Genomic DNA, 22,961 nt, shown 5'->3' with positions numbered 1-22,961 from the left:
GTTTTAGAGCCTGGACACAAGTATAAAAGGGTTGAACAGGGGGCAGCTAGGTGGCACAGTGGATAAAGCGCCAGCCCTGGATTCAGGGGCACCTGAATTCAAATCTGGCCTGAGACACTTGATACTTACTAGCTTTGTGACCCTGGGCAAGTCACTTAACCCTCTTTTCTCCCCCCTCCAAGGCAAATAAAATATTAAAGGTCACTTGTATTTTTTTTAAAGGGTTAGACATGGGTGTGGGATAACTGGCATTATTACATAAGCATCTCACACTTCACTGGACCTAAGTCAGGTCTATATGTAAATAACTTCTGAGCAAAGGCAGCTGGGATTTGCCATGACATATAGTTCCAGTTAGTCTGTAATGGGGACGAAGGGGCACATTCTTTGCTAAACGCAATTGAATAAATGCTGGGAAAATGTTCCTTCCCACTGGGGAGTGTTAAAAAACAGCTCAGGTAGCACTGATTGGATCAAACCTGCTTCTCAAAAGGTCACCAAATCGGCTGCCCAAGGGAAGGACTTTGAGTAATTGCTATTTAATAGAAGGAAAAAAAGCTCCTTGGCAAAGTCTATGTTTGTGGGAAAGCCTTAATTAATGTGCTTGACTGCACTTGTGCAGATTATTCACTTCTCAACTGGATTTTACTGGATTAAGCACAAAGACAATGCTTGAAGTCATGGTGTGGAGGACAGAGTGCCGGATTTGGAATCAGAGCATCTGGTTTGGGGTCCTAGCTTTAGCTCACTTAGAGCGATAGTCTCCAAACCTTCCTAATCACGTATTCCATTCATTTACAAAAATGAGGACCCGCCTTAAACGTGTATATTTTAGTGGTAGCTAGGGGACCCCGATGATAGAGTGTTAGGCTTAAATTTTGGACAGAGCCCTAGCTCAAATCTTCCCTCATTTACAAGATGTGTGATGAGGGCAAATCACTTCTCAGTTTCTGTTTCCTTATCAGTAAAATGTGTAAATAGTACCTACCTCACAGAGTTTTTGTGGGGACAAAATGAGATAATATTTGTAAAGTGCTTAGCAAACTTTAAAACACCATATAATGATTACTATTATAAATTGTATATATGTACTTTTGTCGTTTAGTAATCTTTAAGTTGTATCTAACTTTTTGTGATCCTATTTTTGGGTTTCCTTGACAAAGATACTGGAGTGTTTTTTTTGTTTTTTTTAATTTTCTTCTCCAGCTCATTTCACCAATGTGGAACTGAGGCAAACAGGGTTAAATGAATTGCCCAAGGTCACCTAGCTAGTAAATGTCTAAGACCATTTTTGAATTTAGGAAGATGAGTCTTCCTGACTCTATGCCTGGCACTCTAATCCATTTTGCCACATAACTCTCTCTCTCTCTCTCTCTCTCTCTCTCTCTCTCTCTCTCTCTTCCCATATAAACAGAGGCAGATTTGTGGCAAAATCTTTCCACTTTCTATACACACACACACACACATATAACTGGATTAATGACTGTACATTATAATATGCAAAAATAGAAATTAAAAGGGAAGAGATAAAAATGGAGTAACATTTGATTCTAGAGTCATAAGGAAGCCACTGGAGTTTATTGAATAAGGAAGGGACATGATCAGACCTGCACTTAAGCAATATCAGTTTATCGGCTGTCCATAGAATGGATTGAAAGCAGAGATCCTTGAGGCAGGGAGACCAATTAGAACACTATTGCAGCAGTATAGATAAAAGATGACAAAGGGTCTGAACCAGGGTGATGGTTATGTGAGTATAGAGTAGGAAGAAAATACAAGAGATATTATGGACATAGAAACTACACAATTTGACAGTTGATAAAAAGTGTGGGGTAATGGAGAGGATGATTTTGAGGTTGCAAAACTGGAAGATTATCAGTATTGTGGTACCCTGGAAATAGGGAAATTTGGAAGATGGCTGGGTTTGAGTGGAAAGATAATGTAAAGAGCTCTACAAAGCAGATTGCCATCTCCCACTGCCTAATCTGTGTCCTATCAAAAAGAAAGCAGGTGGATATTTTTATTCACTGACTTCTGCCCTAGAACTGAGTCCACCTGCTGAAGGACTCCTGCCAAAGTCAAGAGGTAGTCTGGGAGGTAAGGGTGTACTGATAAAGGAAGAGGTAGAAAACTTTGCCTATGCTGCTGCTTCAAGCATGTAAGTTGTGGTTAAGTTACAATTGTCATGAAAAACCAACTTCTCCTGCACCCAGTCACAGAAGATTAGCTATTGGAAGGAAGTAAAGTGGGGGAGTATTGAGCAATATTCATGAAGAACTTGGTATAATTGTGTTGGAGACAAGCCTGTTGTCTATCACTTGGAGAACTCATGATCTCACCCACCAACTGATTGGTCATACAACCCTTAAGGTCTCCTGGGGGTGTCCATCTCCCACTTTGTAGATCACTGTGTTAAAGTGTGGTGCTAATAGAAAAGGGTCATGGAATTTATTTCTTTTATGATTAGTTCTTTTGAACTGGAAAAGACAGTAGAAAATGGTAGATAGGGAGTGGGTAATCAAGATAAAATCATAATAAAAGAGTACCTAGCTGCCTTCAATGTGTTCAAGGTATCATCAGGTCCACATGAACTACTTCCCAGGCTACTGAAAAAAAATTGATAGGACTGCTGAACTGCTATTAGTAATTGTTGAAATGTAGTTGATAATGGAAGGAATACTACAGGATGGTGAAATGCTATAGGATTGGAAGACGGTAAATTAATAGTAAGCATAATGTTATGAGGTGTGCCCCAGTCCTCTTGCCTTATGTAAGGAGAATGTATATGATATGTGAAAATTCTGCTGTGTTTTCCTCTATGAGCAGTCAGGACTACAGAGGTGACCATCTGACCCAACAACATGCCTACTACTGGCATCTGGTTCTATTCTTAATTATTTAGAAATGTGAATCATTCTATTGTACAGATCACATCTGCTAGCCTATTGGTCAAGTCCTTCCTTTTACTGTATCTTTAATGCTTTTTCATGTAGTAACTTCACTCAGGGTTTTAATTTAAAGACAATATAATTAGATTTACAAATGAATGGTAGGGTTCCTGGGACTCTTTTATCTATATTTAGCTTTTCTTTATCCTTTGTATCAGCCTGAGGGTGAATAAATGAGTGATTGGGTATAAGAAAAGAAAAGATAGTCCAAGACAGGAAAACTGTTTTATGCCACCCCGTCTCCCCCCACTGGGATCCACAATGGATAAAACAGTCTTCTTTAATGCTTCAGATGTCCACAGACACATATGTGTATGGATTAGAAACACAATGAACTAGGGATACTTAAAACAGGAGAGACATTTGTCCTCACTGAGACCAAGTAGAGTATTCTCTTGACTAGAATATCACTCTAAAGGGATATGAAGGAGCTGTGAAAGTGTTTTACATCCATCCATCCATCCATCCATCCATCCATCCATCCATCCATCCTTCCACGTACATATATGTGTATATTTGCATATATATATATAGATATATGTATGTATATGTCTGTCTGTCTGTATATATGTGTATATGTATAATGTAAGAAATATAGAGGCCTGGGGTGGTAAACATCGATGAGAAGATTTAAGTTATGGTAAACAAAGGGAGAAATAAATTATATTATTAGTGTGGGAATAGGGAAGGTGAGTGGTATACTACAGACTGCTTGAGCAGTTGGAGGAATTAGATGAGTTGTTCCTGAAATACATCACAAATGTGGCATAGAGACAAAATATTCTCGTGTAACTCCTGTCAATAGCCCACTGGTATAGGATTCTCTCCTTACTGGTAGAGATGAATGCCCTGCTCTGCATAAGGGGCTGGGCAGATTTGGAAAGAGATAGCTTCAATTCTCAGTTCTCACTTTGGGGACACTTCAATCAGGAGTTCCCTTTTGGACATTTTCCAATGGAGAATCTTCTTTGAGGGTCAAGTTGGCTCCTAGCTTTGGCTTCCTCCTGGAAGATTCCCCAAAGGAAGGACTGATTAAGAACTAAAGTTCTATGTCTCTCTCCAACTCTGCTCTACCCCTCATACAGGGCAGGACATTCACCTCCACCAAAAAGATGATCACATACTAATGGGCTTTAGAACAGGGATTATATTGGTAATAGGATATTTCAACTATCTGGACATTTTTGGAGCTCTATGCCAAAAAAAAAAAGAGAGAATCTGGTAAGTTTAATTAATTAATTAATTAATTAATTTTTGTGGTACTATGAGGGTTAAGTGACTTGCCCAGAGTCACACAGTTAATAAGTGTCAAGTGTCTGAGGTCAGATTTGAACTCAGGTCCTCCTGAATCCAGGGCCAGTGCTTTATCCACTGCACTACCTAGCTACCCTATCTGGTAAATTTATCATTGGCTTAATAAAATTTTCATCTTTAAAATATGGAGGGAGAAACAAGAGGAGTGTTATTTGGTATCTGATTCTTAGGAATAAGGAGGAACTTGATGCCTAAATAGAAATAATGGGCACTTTTAGGGCACGTAATCACTCCTTTCTTAACATTCTTCTTTTTGGGGGGGGGGTGATGAGGGTTAAGTGGCTTGCCCAGGGTCACACAGCTAGTAAGTGTCAAGTGTCTGAGGGCAGATTTGAACTCAGGTCCTTCTGAATCCAAGGCCAGTGCTCTATCCACTGTGCCACCTAGCTGCCCCCTCTTAACATTCTTTTTTTTTTTTTTTAGGGCAATGGGGGTTAAGTGACTTGCCCAGGGTCACACAGCTAGTAAGTGTCAAGTGTCTGAGGCCGGATTTGAACTCAGGTACTCCTGAATCCAAGGCCCTCTTAACATTCTTAATGGAGAAAAGGAGGAATGTTAATTATTTGAAACAGTCTAGGATTTTGGGAGAATAATTTTCAAAAATCAGAGAAAGGCATATAGGAAAAAAATGACTCACATATTTGCATAATAATATCTCAAGAAAGATGGAAAGCTATCAAGAATAAAATTCTTAACACATAAGCAGGAATAGCTATGAAAAAGAGGATAAGGAGGAGTTTCCTAAAACCAAACCAAACCTAGGATGTCATGGTTTCAGCTGTAGTCTGATTTCCATTCAGCCTCCAATTGAGCTTTACAAAGTATTTTTCTCACAACTTCATGAACAACCTATAAAAATCACTAAGGTACAAACAGATTGTGAATTATGTCAATGAATGTAGAACCTATGAAACTTTCTTTGCTTTCCTGTTTCATAAAGATAATTTTTTTCCAATAATGTAAGTTGGTATATTAACTCCCTGTGAAGCTACACCGGTTTTTGTTTTGTCTGTTTATGTTTGTCTGTTTATGTGTTTGGAATTTCATTCTTCACAGCTTCCTATCCTTTTTCAGCTGTTGCTAGGCAAAAATTTGAGTCATTGGTTCCCTATATTATAATTAATAAAACTGACTTAAGGAAACATTTTATGCTGCTTTTCCCAGGTGCCACAATCTGTAGTTTCAGCTCTAGTAAAATAAGACTTAGATCTGACCTTCAAGGAGCTCATATATATATATATATATTTTTAATTTTAATTTAATTTTTTTTCTGCTTGCCAATAAAGGTAAAGTGACTTGCCCAGGGTCACACAGCTAGTAAGTGTCAAGTGTCTGAGGCTGGATTTGAACTCAGGTCCTCCTGAATCCAGGGCTGGTGCTTTATTCACTGTGCAACCTAGCCGCCCTCCAGGAGCTCATATTACAGTACAGGAATGAAGATAATTCCACCAGTAACTATAATACAAATAACATGTGATAATTGCATAAGAAAAGTGATATAAGAAATGCTTCTAGGAGTGTTCTGAGGAAGATCATTGACCTTGGGGCTCATGGAAGCCCTTAGAGAAAGTATCATTTAATCAAGGCTTTGAAGGATTTCAGTAGGTAGAGATAACAGGGGAGGGCTTTCTGGGCAGAACATATTTGGGGATGGTGGATTGTCCCGTTTGACTGTATTTTCAATTACACAAGACGGAATACTGAGAGATTTAAACCAAAGTAGGAGATGTTACAAGAGAGGATTTCTGATCAGGGGATAAATGTTTTCATTAGTTCAGTCGGTTTATTTGGCTATGTATTGAATTACATGGCCCTTGAAGTCTATTCAAACTTAAAGGTTCCTTGGATCCATGAGTGATCACTATCTGCAAAAATGTAAAAAAAATTCATATGAATAATTGAACATATTTAGTCTTTGTGGCTCCAGAGTGCCAAATAAATTAATGGGAATTATAGGGATTAAGAACATAGAATATCCTCTTACATGAGAATTTGCTCTTTTTTTCTTTGAGGAAAGAGGATATTTGACTTTTGTAACATTAATATAATGCTAGAGGTGGCTGGGTGATGTGGTGGATAGAGCACTGGTCCTGGAGGAGGGGAGACCTGAGTTCAAATCCTACCTAAAAATGGTACTAGCTGTGTGACCCTTGGCAAGTAATTTACCTCTCCTAGTGTCAGTTTCCCATCTGTAACAAGGAATGATAATTTACCTTACAGTACGTATTTAGTATCTTATTTTTCTGCAATTACCTGTAAAACAATTTTTAACATTTATTTTTAAAATTTTGAGTTCCAAATTCTTTCCTTTCCCCCCCTTGAGAAGGGGGGTTATAGATGTGTAGTCATGAAAAATATTTCCGTCTTAGTCATGTTGTGAAAGAAAACAGACAAAAAGACCTCAAGAAAAATAAAGTAAAAAATAGGCTCCAATCTGTATTCAGAGACCATAAGTTCTTTCTCAGGGGATGGGTAGCATTCTTCATCATAAATGCTTCAGAGTTGTATTGAATCATTGTATTGCTGAGTATAGCCAAGTCATTCATTGCTGATCATCGTACAATATTGCAGTTACTTTTACACAGTACATTTCACTTTGCATCAGCTCATGTAAGCCTTTCCTAGCTTTTCTGAGAGCACCTTGCTCCTCATTTTTATAGCACAATAGTATTCCATTATAAACACATACCACAATTTGTTCAGCCATTCCCCAATTGATGGGCATCTCTTCAATTTCCAATTCTTTGCCACCAGAAAAGAGCTACTATAAATGTTTTTGTACCTGTAGGTCCTTTTCCTTTTTGTTTTTTTAATCTTTTTTGGATCCAGACCTAATAGTGGTATTACTAGGTCAAAGAGTAGGCATATTTTTATAGCCTTTTGGCAATAGTTCCAAATTGATCTACAGAATGGTTGAATCAGTTTATAACTCCACCAAAAGGGCATTAATGTCTCATTTTTCCCATATCCTTTGCAATATTTGTAATTTTCCTCTTCTGTTCTATTAGCCAATCTAATAGGTGTGAGGTAGTACTCCAAATTTGTTTTGATTTTCATCTCTTCAATCAACATTTATACATATATTTTAATGATAGATAATGAGATAACACATTAAAGCACCTTGTGAGCCTTAAAGCACTATATAAATGCTAGCTCTTATTATTATACTGGGATTTAGACTTAGGCTTTCAGGTGCTCCTCACCCATGTTATTATAACTGAAGAGGCAGGGGACAATGTGATTTATCCAATGTTACTTAAATAACAAGAATAAAAACTAACATAGTGTGTTAAGGTTTTTGAAGTGCTTTACTTAAATTGTATCATTTGATCTTCACAACTGTCCTGTGCAATAAGAGCTATCATTATACACATTTTCTTAGTGAGGAAATTTAGACTGAGAAAGGTCAAGTGATTTGCCTGTGGTCACACAGTTAGTGACATGCCTGAGGAGGGATTTGAACCTAAGTCTTCCTGACTGCAAATCCACCATTATATTTCTTGTACCAAGCTGCCTCATAGCATGACCACAATTTGAATTCAAGTCCTTGCACTCTAAAGCTGGTCCTCTTTCCATGACACCATGAAATCAACTGACTAGTACTCAACAAATACTTGCTGAATTGAGCTGAAGAACTTCAGAGTGAATTTTAAAACTCTGAGTGGCCTTTGGGTGTTTAGGAGCAATCTCTTCCACCTCACCTGCTTGTAAGTCTTAGAAACCCCTGCTTGATTAAAGAGAAAAGAAGAGAGAAAGAAAAATGACATTCTGTTATTGTTTGAAAATAGCTTGTGTGTTGCTTACTCACTCCTGTGCTGTTGTTTGCCCTCTGTTTTCTACCTCTTTATTAGTTGGGGAGTTTGCTACCCCCAGGAGATCTTACATTTAAGATTTCATGGGGAGAGAAATTCAACAGAGGGCATTTGTCTGCTCTTTGAAATTCCAGCTACAGCATTATAGAGTCAGCCTCATATGAACCAGGGGAATGAGAATTAGAAAATGCTATTTTCTGTTCCAAATCCTGTGAGTATATTGATTTTATCACAGTGCTCCCTTACTCCTATGGAGTCCAAGAGAAGTTTGTCTGAAGGGATGTTAATCCTTTTTTTATGGGGTAGGGAATGGGAGAGTACAAATATGAGGGGAAAGGAAAGGGAAAGAAGGGAGGGGGATTGGGAAAGGACTGAAAGCGTGCCTTTTATTTTATTATATTAAATACATTATTATGCCTTCCTCAAAGGACACTTTGCAAAGATTGCTTTTGTTAGATATGGGAAATTTGCTTTGAGTTTTGTTGGAAGAAAGATGATCTGAACATCAAAGCAGTAATGATGATGATGATGAATAATTAATACTAAATATAATAAACTGAGAGCATTTAGGTCTTTCAAAACTCATTCAAGTAACTTTGTTTCCAAGGACCAGAACATGCAGAAATGTTGGCTTGAATATAATAGGGTTGGAAAGCATGGTATGAAGAATTGGGGTTGTTACATTGCACAGGAGGTGGGGAGGGTTTAGCAATATTCAAGTATTTTAAAGTCTTGAAAACCAAATGTAGGGTGGGGTGATGGGGGCTATGTCCTTAGGTGTTGACATTTATTTAATTTTTCTTTTTTTATTAAGTGAGGCAATTGGGGTTAAGTGACTTGTCCAGGGTCACACAGCTAGTAAGTATCAAGTGTCTGAGGCTGGATTTGAACTCAGGTACTCCTGACTCCAGGGCCGGTGCTCTATTCCCTTCGCCACCTAGCTGCCCCTGGTGTTGACATTTAGAAGGTGCTTTTAGGACATAAAAATAATGAGTTTAGCAACTATCTAGGAAAGTTATTTGGATAAAAGAGGAAGCTACTGAGTTTTCCCTTATCTACCCCTTCCTCAGCACTGAAACCCAGATAAGCTCTTATCTAGCTTCATTCCAACACTTTCTTCACCCCAATGCACATAGTATTCAGAGTAGTGGCATGTCAATGTGAAGGTTTCTATCTCTCCCAAGCACTGAGGGGATGATATCCTTGGGAACTGATGACAGTTTTCCTACTAGCACTCACATTATTTGGTATTTCTCTAGATGCTAAAACTTCTACATATGGTTTTGGAATCCCTGTCAAGTGGAAGAAGGATTAAATTTGTTCTACCTGAGCCCAGAGGGCAGAGGTAGGGGTGGTAGGTAGAAGTTGCCAGGAAGTTGAAAGATTTCAATTTCATGTAGGTAAATATCCTAATAATTAGTGCTATGCCAAAGTGAGATTGCCTGTCTTACTACCCTATCAGTGAAGGCAATCAAGTGTTTGATGGACAATTTTGGGAAGATGTAGTATAAGGTATTCTTCTTCAAATATGGTGTGGAGAAGGTCTTTTTCATCTCTGAGAACCTATGATTCTGTGAAAAGTGATACAAGATCCCTGGATTCAACTTGAGTTTCATTTTTATCCACACCAAGCCTGTCACATGAAGAAGAAACAAAATCTGGACTCCACAGAGCCACAAATCCAATGGGAGAATATTCATTCCACTTGATTCAATGAAGTATATGTCTCAATTCATTTTGGAAGCTCCTCTATCACTGATTAAACATACAGTCTTCTGACATGATGTTGGTACATAGGATTGGGAAAAGTTTCAGAAGCTGAACACATTACCCTACCCATCCAGTCTAAGGAAGAATAAAGAACATTCATATTGCAAAAGAAAAGATTCAGGCAAAAGTCCATAGAAGAGAGATTAGAATTATTCTATTTGGTCCCAAAGGGTAGAACTAGACATGAATAAATTGAATTACAGGTAAGTAGATTTTGTTTAAATTAAGGAAGAACTTCCTTTGTACAAAAAATGACTGGATTGTACCCTAGTACCTCTTTTAAAACTTTCTAGGATATTTTGTTTTTCAGTTTCTTCAGTCATGTGACCCCATATGGGATTTTCTTGGCAAAGATACTGGAGTAGTTTGCCATTTCCTTATCTAGCTCATCTTACAGATAAGGAACTGAGGGAAACAGGATTAAGTGACTTGCCCAGGGTCACATAGCTGGTAAGCACTGAGGACAGGAACTTGACTCTTCCTGACTCCTGTCCTGTCACTCTATGTACTGTGCCACTTAGTTGCCCTCCTAAGCCATAGAGCTTTCAAAAATGGAGGGCCCCCCAAACTCTTAGATAATTTCTTTTTCTCATTTTCCTGTATACAGAACCATATACTTCTCAACACCCTTTTGCTTTCTATCTTGAATCCATAGCCGCTGTTTGTTCCTCACACATACTAGTTAGCCAATTAACAAACATTTATTAAGCCCTAAATATATACCAGACAGTATATTCAGTGTTAGAGATACAAAGAAAGGCAAAAACACTGTTCCCATTCTCCAGGAATTCATATTCTAATAGGAGAATCAACATACAAAAATTATAAATATATATATATGTGTGTCTATGTATTTGTACATGTGTGTATGTGTATATATATTATATCTTACACATACATACATATACATGTACATGTACACATACATACATCTCTCTCTCTCTCTATATATATATATACATACACACAGATAGATAGATATAGAGATATATGCAGCAAGTTTTCTCTTGCTTCACTTTCCTAGAGGCCTGTTGCATCTACCCCTTAGAGTTTAAGTGGTAGTCGCAGAAGTTTTGGAGAAGTATCTTTTCTATTGACATTGGTTCAAGTTTCTACAAGTCATCTTTACCTCAAGTTAGCCACCAGTGACTGATTAGCGTCCAAGTTCCATTTAACTACATCAGTTGCCTTTTAAGATGGGAATATTTACTTTGAAGATATAGCAAGAACAAAACTTTAAAAAATTCCACCAATACATTGGGGGGAATCATTCTCTTTTTATTCCACTTTTGTCTTGGAGAGAGTAGACTTACTCTTAGCAGTTTCTTCACAGCATTGGTCACCAAATTCAGGTCCAGACAAAGTATGACTGCTTGATGAGTCTTTGTGCTTAGCTACTGCTGGCCTGGGTCTTGAAGATCACTTCCAAAAGTCACTCTTTGCTCCTTGGAACATTGATGCCGAACTGGGTATAAAATCTAGCATGGATTCAGACTTCTGGAGAATTGCTATCCTTACTTTGGAAACTCACCAGTCTGAAACGACCTCCAGATTAATCTCTTCCACCTAAAATATGACAGAACAAACACCAAAATGACCACTTTCATGGAACTATATGATGATATCAGAGGGGAGAAGACCCAGGGCCTCTTGTTTTATAGCAGTGTAAAGATGCCCTAAGTAAAGGAGATAAACCAAGAGAGAGCACTCAGAGAGCAAAAGCAAAAGCAGAGTCTCTGGCCACTAGGGCCTTTTGAAGATGTCCCTTGTTCTGGTTCTGCAGTCAATCAAATAGGTTTCTCCTAACCATGTGGTTAACAGGCTAGAACTGATTACACAATGTTTATGCATGCTCCAGTGTTTCTTCTAGGCACTTCCAGTACATATCATCACAACTCTCCCAGGTAGGGAAATTATCTTAGCCGAGCACACTGATGCAAGTACCATTCTCCAATCACACATACAAGATATATACATTTTAAATGGAAGATAATCTCAGAGGGAAGTCAGTAGAAATGGACCCATCCTATTTATCTTCTCTGCTTTTTACTCACCTTCCTGATGAGTACATGGAATTATAGACTCAAGCCTCTTCTCAATTACCATACCTATTTGGTCACCAACATCAAGACAATGTCGTGATATTCCTAAGTATATGCAGAGGAACACTGACTATTAGTCAATCATATGCCTGTATCACTTTAGGTATACTGTACCTGAATATTTAAGGTTCAATAGGTAAATGAATGGACTTTTGTGAGGGATTCAGGAGGGTGGAGTTCCCTAACCTGTAATGAATATTGGGTTAGGGGTGCATAGGGTCATTGACATACAGCTAAAAGGAACTACATAAACCATGTAGTCCAACCCCCTCCTTTTGCACATGAAGAATGAACTGAGGTCCATAGAAGACAAATAACTTGCCCAATGTCATATAGTCAGCAAATATCAGAGGTAGGATTTGAACCCAAGTCCTCTGATTCCAGAGCCAGAGCTATTTCCTTCATACAATCCTATCCAAATAACCTCAGAGATCTCTGTTAATATTTGCTGTACACAACACCCGTGCATCATACACGGGATGGTATGTTTCTCCAATAGGGAGTGTTGTGGCTCAGAGGATGCTGCAGGGTGCTATATCTATATATGCCACTAGGTGTCATTTGAAGCTTGAGTTATACCCGCTCACAAACAACTGAGTGGGCCCAGGAGTGCCATATATACTCTCTAGGATTCCATATTCACTTTAAATCTAAGGGAATAGATTAATTTCCTCAAAATAATATCTTATCAAGTGGCTTTAGCTCCCATTCCCATTCAGGTTCCTAGATCTTCCTTTTGTTTCTCAGTATATCCTTAAGAAATAACTTACTTAGTATTCAGACTCAATGGGGATTTAATTAAAGGAACTTGAAAGTAAAAAGTAACAGCACTAAAATCAGCCATAAACACTGGTGCTAGGATGTGATTTTCTAAGACTCAGCCTCTTTTCTGTATTGTTTCCTCTGCTCTCCCAATGGGAACAAAAATACCCAAAGGTCTTTCTATAGATAATTGCTTCTAAGCACTTATATTCCCCAAAGTAAAACAGGGGAGGAGAAGGGTGGGAACCTTAGATCTTTGCAAATTAGGTAACATCAATCTTTAAAACAAACCAAAAAATATATTGCTATCTTTTGTCTTCATATCCCCTATCTTTACCAGCATATGGAGGGGTGTGCTGGAGGCAGCTTGGACTTGTTCTTGACAACCAATTGTTTAATTTTTAGTGTAAGCATTTACACTTCATAAACAGGCAAGCCCTATAAATTAGGACTTGACTTAAGAAGTCAATAAACCAAATGATAACAATGTAGATATTGAAGTGTTTCATGTATATATTTCACCCCACACCCCTATTATTAAAAGTTTACCAGTATATCCCTCAATATCTCTCTCCAATAAACCTCTCAGAGAATCATCCCTTAATGATAGTGAAAAAATATTAGCAAAACTGACCACATAGCAAAAAAAAAAAAAAAAGATCTAGCACTGCATGTAGTACTCCATATACACAGTCCCTCACCTCTGCAAAGAACAGGAGGTACCTTCTTAAGTTTTCTTGTGCATTGAGCATCATGAAAATTGATCATCAGTAATTTTCAATTGTTTTATTTCCATTTACCTTGTTATAGTCATTGTATATAGTTTTCACATTGCTTAATTCATATCTTCCCATGCTTCTCTGTATTCATCATATTTATCCTTTCTTACAACATAGTAACATTCCATGGATGTCTACCCTAAGGATGTGAATTCCCCCCTGTGGAATGGCTTTGGAAAAATCCTAAGATATCTACCTAGCACAGTTTCCTTCTTCACGCCTCTTCCCAATGCCAAAGAAATGTTTAACATAACCCCAAGAATGAGATTCTGAAAGCTATACAAAATCTCCTTTCTGGACATTTTAAACATTCTACCAGAGAATGACCATTGAGAGACCTCTGCAGACACTACTATTCTATCTATCACCATTTTCACCATGCCAGCTTTGGAGTTTCCATGTCTCTTTGGCACCTAAAGATCCAAAACATTTAGAGGAAAAACAAGGGACAACGTGGGGTTTGTTATACTAAAATTCTATAATTTATTTGAAAGTTGCAAATTTGTACTAGCATTTAGATAGTTTTATATGTGTATACATATATACATACCCATATGTGTAAATGAAAAGCTTTAAACATGTTCCCCCCAATAACATGCTCTTCTGACAGCTAAACTTCATGAATATCTCATAATTTGATATTCATCTGTTCAGTAGGTTATGGGAGAGCCAACAAATATAGTGTATTTTAGCCTATCTCAAAATATTTTTTCCAGAATTTCAGTACTTTAAATGATATATTATTTCATCACATGGGTCTTCCTCTGGAAAGAATGGAGAACACAACCCCTTGGTATTTTAGGAAATGGTTTCATGAGTTGCTTCAGCAAACATTTTCTCTTTTGGGTCTACTTCTACCTGTTTGCTCTTTCTCAGTCTCCTTTGCTAGGTAATTATCCATGTCCCACCCCTAACAACATAAATTATGGACTTTCTTATCTTTTCTCTCTTCAATGACTATACTAGTTCAGATCAACTATACCTTTTGCTTTAATTCTCCCTCCTCCCCAGTGTATCTGCAACCTAGCTGCCAAAGTAATATTCATAAAGCACAGGACCATGTCACTCTCCTACTTAAGAAGCTTCAGGCCCAAAGGGCGATAAAGCTGTGCATACCCTTTGACCCAGAAATACCACTTTTGGGTCTTTTTCCCAAAGAGATCATGGAAAGGGGAGAGGGACCCACATGTACAAAAATATTTATAGCTCCTTTTTACATGGTGGCAAGGAAATGGAAGTTGAGGGGGTGCCCATCAATTGGGGAATGGCTGGACAAGTTGTGGTATATGAATACAATGGAATACTATGGTGCTATAAGAAATGATGAACAGGAGGAGTTCAGAGAAACCTGGAGGATCTTGCGTGAGCTGATGATGAGTGAGATGAGCAGAACCAGAAGAACATTGTACACAGTATCATCAACATTGAGTGTTGATCTACTGTGATGGACTATATTCTTCTCACCAATGCAATGGTACAGAAGAGTTCCAGGGAACTCATGATAGAAGAGGATCTCCAAATCCAAGGAAAAAAAAAAAAGAACTGTGGCGTATAGATGCTGAATGACCCATACTATTTCTTTTGGTTTTGGTGCTGTTGTTTTTTTCTATTTTGAGGTTTTTCATCATTGCTCTGACTTTTTCTCTTGTAACATGACTAATGCAGAAATAGGATTAATGTTATTATGTGTATATATGTATATATGTGTATGTATATATATGTATGTATGTGTGTATATATGTATGTATGTATGTGTGTGTATATATATATATATCAGACTATCTGCTGTCTAGGGGAGGGGGAGGGAGGGGAGGGAGGGAGAAAAATCTGAAATTGGAAAGCTTGTATAAACAAAAGTTGAGAACTATCTTTACATATAACGGAAAAAAATAAAATACTTTAGTAATTAAAAAAAAAAGAAGCTTCGGTTATTTCCTGTTAACCCATCATCAATGATGAAATTTTCTATTTGTAATCTGAAGCTTTATACAATCAGCTATGACCAAAATGTCCTGCTTGCTTTTCCTTGTACGAGACATTTCATCTCTAATCTTTGTTTCTTCCAAAAAGTGTTCCCTGTATCTGTTAGGTATCCTTTCCTCATCCCCCCTCCTATAATAATTTTAAAATTCCTTCAAAGTTAACCTCAAGTGCCATCATCTACATGTGGTCTTTTCTGGCATTTCCAGAGCCTCTTTTCCTATACCCTAATGACTGTCACCACCTTTCCAAAATTACTTTATTTTTAAAGTTTTTTTTTTTTTGTGGGCCAATGAGGGTTAAGTGACTTGCCCAGGGTCACACAGCTAATAAGTGTCAAGTGTCTGAGGCTGAACTTGAACTCAGCTCCTCCTGAATCCAGGGCAGGTGCTTTATCTACTGCACCATTAGTTGCCCCCAACATTACTTTATAAAATTTAGTATGTACTGATTTTGTACATATTTTCCCCTGATAGAAAGGAAGCTCCTTGAGGCTCCAGCAACTGATTCATTTTTGAAAATGTAAAATATCACCATATTAGCCATTTTGTATAAGAAAACTTGAATAAAAGAAAAAAAAGAAAGAAAATAAAAAATAGCATGCTTCAGTCTATGTTCCAGCAATATCATTTCTTTCCTTGGAGGTGGATATTATGTTTCATCAATAGTCCTTTGGGATTGTCTTGGATCATTATATTGTTGAGAATAGTTAAGTCATTCACAGTTCTTTGTCAAACAACATAGCTGTCTCTGTGCACAATGTTCTCTTGGTTCTGCTTACTCTGCTTACTTCACTATACATCAGTTCACATAATTCTTTCCAGACCTTTCTGAAATACCCTTGCTTGTAATTTTTTTCTTTTTCTTTTAAAAATTTTATTTAGAATTTTCCCCAAGTTACATGTAAAAAAAAACAATTTTTTTCTCATTGATTTTTAAAAACTTTGTGTTCTAAATTTTCTTCTTCCCTCCCTCCTCAACCCTCTCTATGAAATCAAGCAATTCGATATGTCATACATGTACAGTTATGCAAAACATCTTCATGTTAGTCAGGTTGTGAAAGAAAATAGACAAAATAATTTTAGAAAGAGTAGCTAACAAATAAAGTTATATTTCAATCTGTATTCAGATAGTATCAATTCTTCCTCTTTCATAATCCTCATCATTTCTTTCACAATTACTATTGCTAACTGTACTCTTCCATCTTATTCTCTCCCTTTGATATTTACTCTTTTCTATCTTCCTTCACCCTATACCTCCTCAAAATTGTTTTGCTTTTTACTGCCCTGTCCCCCAATCTGCCCTCTTCCTTTGCCTCTAGCCCCCCCCCATTCCCTTCCCCTCCCACTTTCCCTCAGGGCAACATATATCACCATACCCACTTGACTGTGTATGTTATTCCTTCTTCAAGCCAGTTCTGAGGAGAGTAAGGTTCACTCACTTCACCACTCCTTCCCCATCTTCCCCTCCACTCCATAAGCATTTTCTTCTTTCTTTTATGTGAGCTACTTTTCCCTAGTCTACCTCCCTTTCCCTTTCTTCCAGTGCATTCCTTTTATCCTTTAACTTTATTTTAAAGATGTCATCAGGAGTCAGCTAGGTGACACAGTTGACAAAGCATTAGTCCTGGATCCAGGAGGTCCAGAGTCCAAATTTAGCCTCAGACTTAAGCCACCCCACCCTGTCTGCCCCACAAAAAAGGATAAACAAAAAATAAGTGCTTTACAGATATCATCCCTTCATATTCAACTCATACCTGTGCCCTCTAAGTATATTCCTTTCAGCTGCCCTATTACTGAGAAAGTTCTTATGAGTTAGAAGTATTATCTTCCCATGTAGGAATGCAAACAGTTTAACATTTTAACATCTCCCCTGATTTCTTTTTCCTGTTTACTTTTTTATGGTTCTCTAGGGTCTTGTATTTGAAAGTCAAATTTTCTATTCAGTTCAAGTCTATTCATCATGAATGCCAAAAAGTCCTCTTTTTCCTTGAAGTCCCATTTATTCCCCTGAAATATTATACAAGTTTTTCTGGTTATGTGATTCTTGGTTGCAGTCCCAGTTCCTTTCCCCTCTGGAATAACATATTCCATGCCATCTGATCCTTTAATTTAGATGCTGCTAGAACTTATATAATCCTGACTGTAGCTCCACAGTATTTGAATTCCTTTTTTTCTAGCTGAGTTCAATATTTTTGTCTTTTATCTGGGATGTCTGGAATTTGACTAAAATATTCCTGGCAGTTTTCCTTTTGGGATCTCTTTCAGCAGGTGATTGGTGGATTCTTTTGATTTCTATTTTACCTTTTGCTTCTAGAATATCAGGGCAATTTTTCCCTGACAATTTCTTGGGAGATGATATCTAAACTCTTATTTTGATCATAGTTTTCAGGTAGTCCAGTGATGTTCAAATGACCTCTCCTGGATCTGTTTTCCAGGTCAGCTCTTTTTCCAATGAGATATTTCATATTGCTCTCTATTTTTTATTTATTTGGATTTGTTTTATTGTTTCTTGGCTTATCATAAAGCTACTAGCTTTGATTTGCTTTATCCTAATTCTTAAGCCTGAAACCAATTCATATTTTTCTTGGAAGCTTTGGATGTTGGAGCTTTGATTTTGTTATTATCTTCTTCTGAGGGTGTATTCTGGACTACCTTTCCCACAAAGAAGCTTTCTATAGTCCACTGATTTCTCTGCTTACTCATTTCTACCCAGAAGCAGATGTCTGATTGAAATCTGATTTTCTATGGTTGGAAGCTTGGTGTGCCTGTGCCCCTCCCCCACTGGGCCTCCACCACTCGAGTCAACACACTGGTTCAGAACCAGGGTGCTTTGCCCCATCTCCAGCAGAGACTGCAGGCATTTCACCCCTGCCAACCACCAAACCCCCTCACCAGTCTGCCAGCTGAGCCTCAGATGAAGCTGCTGGAGCTGAAGACTGAGGACCTGAAGGCATGGTCTGTTCTGGGCTGTATCTGCATGGTGAGCCAAACTCTTCTCTCAGCCCAAACAGCAGGTGGTCCCAGTAATCCAATTAAGCTGTTTTTGGATGGAAAATAGTCTCACTCTGTTCTTTTGTAGGTTGGGCTTCTCTGGGAGTTGTCCTATGGAATTATTTTTGGAAGTGTGTGGACAGGTTGTTGGGAGCCTGGGGGAGTCACAGCCTTTCCTCTGCCATCTGAGCTCTGCTCCTCCAACTGATTAATTTTTGTCTTTAAGTCCCCAGTGCCTGACACATAATACTTGGCCTACAGCAGGTGATTAAGAAATGTTTGTTGATTGATTTACTTGTGGTTAATTTTCTAGGAACAAACTTTTCCGATTTTACATTGGCTGGATTTTAGGTGGCAGTTTGCTATAAGGTGTCAGAATGTGGTCTATCAGAACATTCAAGGACCTAGATCCAGCTCCATGTCATGATGAGTCAGGATGAGATGGATAACATGAATACATATTTTGCCCCTTTAACTCATAGAAGTCATGAGTACTACATAATCAGACATGGCAAAGTTCACTCTAAGAACATATACTCAGAGTAATTTAGGCAAAGAAAGGATTAATTTATTAAAAATGAAGATATATCTTAGTTATTGACTTTTTTACAGGGCAATGAGGGTGAAGTGACTTGCCCAGAGTCACACAGTTAGTAAGTGTCAAGTGTCTGAGGCCGGCTTTGAACTCATGTCCTCCTGAATCCAGGACCAGTACTTTATCCACTTCACCACCTAGCTGCCCCATAGTTATTGACTCTTACTCTAATGCTTAGAAGTTTCTATACCAATACCCATACCCATACCCCATACCAATGGAATTCAAGCTCTGGAGGTTCCATACCAACCACGTCTAGTGATAGACTACATTTGTAATATGACATCCAACCTAGGTGAGGGGAGATGCTAATAAGTTTGTTGGTCACAAGGTGATAAATTTTTCAGTTGTAACAGCTCTCATAGACTACCTACTAAAGTAAAATTATATTGTGATGAGATTACAGATGGAATGTCCACTATAGTGAAATTGTTTATTTTTATAGAATGAACTATTGTCTCCTTGAGTATTTAAAGCTCCTACAAATCACTCATTCATTCAAAAGCTAATTCATTCCACATTCAACTAATTTATTCAACAATTAATCAACATGAACAATGCTACCTAGATTCTGGGGACACACACATAAGGAATGTAACAATCCCTATTATTGATCAATTTTAATTGAGTGGCTACCATATGTAGAGTATTGCGGTAGGCTATCCAGAAGTATAAGATGCAACTTTTTTTTTTAATGTATAAGGTATTTTATTTTTTCCGTTACATGTAAAGATAGTTCTCAACTTTTGTTTATACAAGCTTTACAATTTCAGATTTTTCTCCCTCCCTCCCCTAGACAGCAGGCAATCTGATATAGGTTATATCTATATATCTCTATACATATAGATATAGATATAGATATATACATACACATATATATACACATAATAACATTAATCCTATTTCTGCATTAATCCTGTTACAAGAGAAAAAAATCAGAGCAGTGATGCAAAACCTCAAAATAGAAAAAAATAACAACAGCACCCAAAACAAAAGAAATAATATGGTTCAATCAGCATCTATACTCCACAGTTCTTTCTTTCTTTTTTTTTTTCTTGGATTTGGAGATCATCTTCTATCATGAGTTCCCTGGAACTCTTCTGTACCATTGCATTGGTGAGAAGAATATAGTCCATCACAGTAGGTCAACACTCAATGTTGATGATACTGTGTACAATGTTCTTCTGGTTCTGCTCATCTCACTCATCATCAGCTCACGCAAGACCCTCCAGGTTTCTCTGAACTCTTCCTGCTCATCATTTCTTACAGCACAATAGTATTCCATTGTATTCATATACCACAACTTGTCCAGCCATTCCCCAATTGATGGGCACCCCTCAACTTCCAATTCCTTGCTACCACGTAAAGAACAGCTATAAATATTTTTGTACATCTGGGTCCCTTTCCCCCTTCCATGATTTCTTTGGGAAAAAGACCTAAAAGTGGAATTGCTGGGTCAAAGGGTATGCACAGCTTTATTGCCCTTTGGGCATAATTCCAAATTGCTCTCCAGAATGGTTGGATCAGCTCACAGCTCCACCAACAATGCATTAGTGTTCCAATTTTCCCACAGCCTCTCCAACATTTATTATCTTCCTTTTTTGTCATTTTAGCCAATCTGATAGGTGTCAGGTGGTACCTCAGAGTTGTTTTAATTTGCATCTCTCTAATCATTAGAGATTTAGAGCATTTTTTCATATGGGAATAGATAGCTTTGGTTTCTTCATCAGAAAACTGCCTGTTCATATCCTTTGACCATTTCTCAATTGGGGAATGACTTGGATCCTTATAAATTTGATTTAATTCCCTATATATTTTAGAGATGAGGCCTTTATCAGAAGCACTGGCCTCAAAAATTGTTTCCCAGTTTTCTGCCTCCCTTCCAATCTTGGATGCATTGCTTCTGTTTGTACAAAAATTTTTTAATTTAATATAATCAAAATCATCCATTTTGCATTTTATAATATACTCTATCTCTTGTTTGGTCAAAAACTGTTCTCCTTTCCAAAGATCTGATAGGTAGACTATTCCTTTCTCTCCTAATTTACCTATGGTATCACCTCTTATGTCTAAATCATGTATCCATTTTGACCTTATTTTAGTATAAGGTGTAAGATGTTGGTCTATGCCTAATTTCTGCCATACTATCTTCCAGTTTTCCCAGCAGTTTTTGTCAAATACTGAGTTCCTATCCCAGAAGCTGGAGTCTTTGGGTTTATCAAACACTACATTACTAGTGTCATTTACTACTGCATTTCCTGTGCCTAGTCTATTCCATTCATCCTCCACTCTATTTCTTAGCCAGTATCAGATATTTTTGATGACTGCTGCTTTATAGTAAAGCTCCAGGTTTGGTACCGCTAACCCCCCTTCCTGTGAATTTTTTTTCATTATTTCCCTGGATATTCTTGATTTTTTGTTTTTCCAGATGAATTTTGTTATTATTTTTTCTAGCTGTATAAAATAATTTTTAGGTAGTCTGATTGGTATGGCACTGAATAAGTAAATTAATTTAGACAGTATTGTCATTTTTACTATATTAGCTCTGCCTATCCATGAGCAATTGATATCTTTCCAATTATTTAGATCTGATTTGATTTGTGTGAAGAGTGTTTGGTAGTTGTGTTCATAGAGTTCCTGGGTTTGTCTTGGCAAGTAGACTCCCAAGTATTTTATATTATCTACCGTTACTTTAAATGGAATTTCTCTTTCTATCTCTTGCTGCTGGACTTTGTTGGTCATGTATAGAAATGCTGATGATTTATGTGGATTTATTTTATATCCTGCTACTTTGCTAAAGTTGTTAATTGTTTCAAGTAATTTTTGACTTGATTCTCGAGGATTCCTTAAGTATACCATCATATCATCTGCAAAGAGTGATAGTTTTGTTTCCTCCTTGCCTATTCTAATTCCTTTAATTCCTTTCTCTTCTCTGATTGCTAAAGCTAACATTTCTAGGACAATATTAAATAATAGGGGTGATAATGGACATCCCTGTTTCACCCCTGATCTTATTGGGAAGGCCTCTAATTTATCTCCATTGCATATAATACTTGCTGATGGCTTTAGGTAGATACTGTTTATTATTCTAAGGAAAGCTCCCCCTATTCCTAAACTCTCTAGTGTTTTTATTAGGAATGGGTGCTGTACTTTGTCAAAAGCTTTCTCTGCATCTATTGAGATAATCATATGATTTTGGTTGGTTTTCTTATTGATGTGGTTGATTATGTTAATAGTTTTCCTAATGTTGAACCAGCCCTGCATTCCTGGTATAAATCCTACCTGGTCATAGTGTATTATCCTGGTGATCACTTGCTGTAATCTCCTTGCTAATATCTTATTTAAGATTTTAGCATCAATATTCATTAGGGAAATTGGTCTATAATTTTCTTTCTCTGTTTTTGCTTTGCCTGGTTTTGGTATCACCACCATATTTGTGTCATAAAACAAATTTGGTAGAACTCCTTCTTCACCTATTTTTCCAAATAATTTGTATAATATTGGAATTAATTGTTCTTTAAATGTTTGGTAAAATTCACCCGTAAACCCATCTGGCCCTGGGGATTTTTTCTTAGGGAGTTCATTAATAGCTTGTTCAATTTCTTTGTCTAATATGGGTTTATTTAAGGATTTTATTTCCTCTTCAGTTAACCTGGGCAGTTTGTATTTTTGTAAATATTCATCCATTTCATTTAGATTGTCAAATTTATTGGCATACAGTTGGGCAAAATATTTCCTAATTATTGCTTTAATTTCCACTTCATTGGTGGTAACATCACCCTTTTCATTTTTGATACTGGTAATTTGGTTTTCTTCTTTCTTTTTTTTAATCAAATTAACCAATATTTTATCTATTTTATTGGTTTTTTTCATAAAACCAGCTCTTAGTTTTAATGATTAATTCTA

This window comes from Dromiciops gliroides, chromosome 1 (assembly GCF_019393635.1).
Source record: "Dromiciops gliroides isolate mDroGli1 chromosome 1, mDroGli1.pri, whole genome shotgun sequence".
In the NCBI taxonomy this organism is placed as follows: domain Eukaryota; kingdom Metazoa; phylum Chordata; class Mammalia; order Microbiotheria; family Microbiotheriidae; genus Dromiciops; species Dromiciops gliroides.
The sequence above is the reverse complement of the archived record's forward strand: the minus strand, read 5'-3'. Positions refer to the sequence as shown.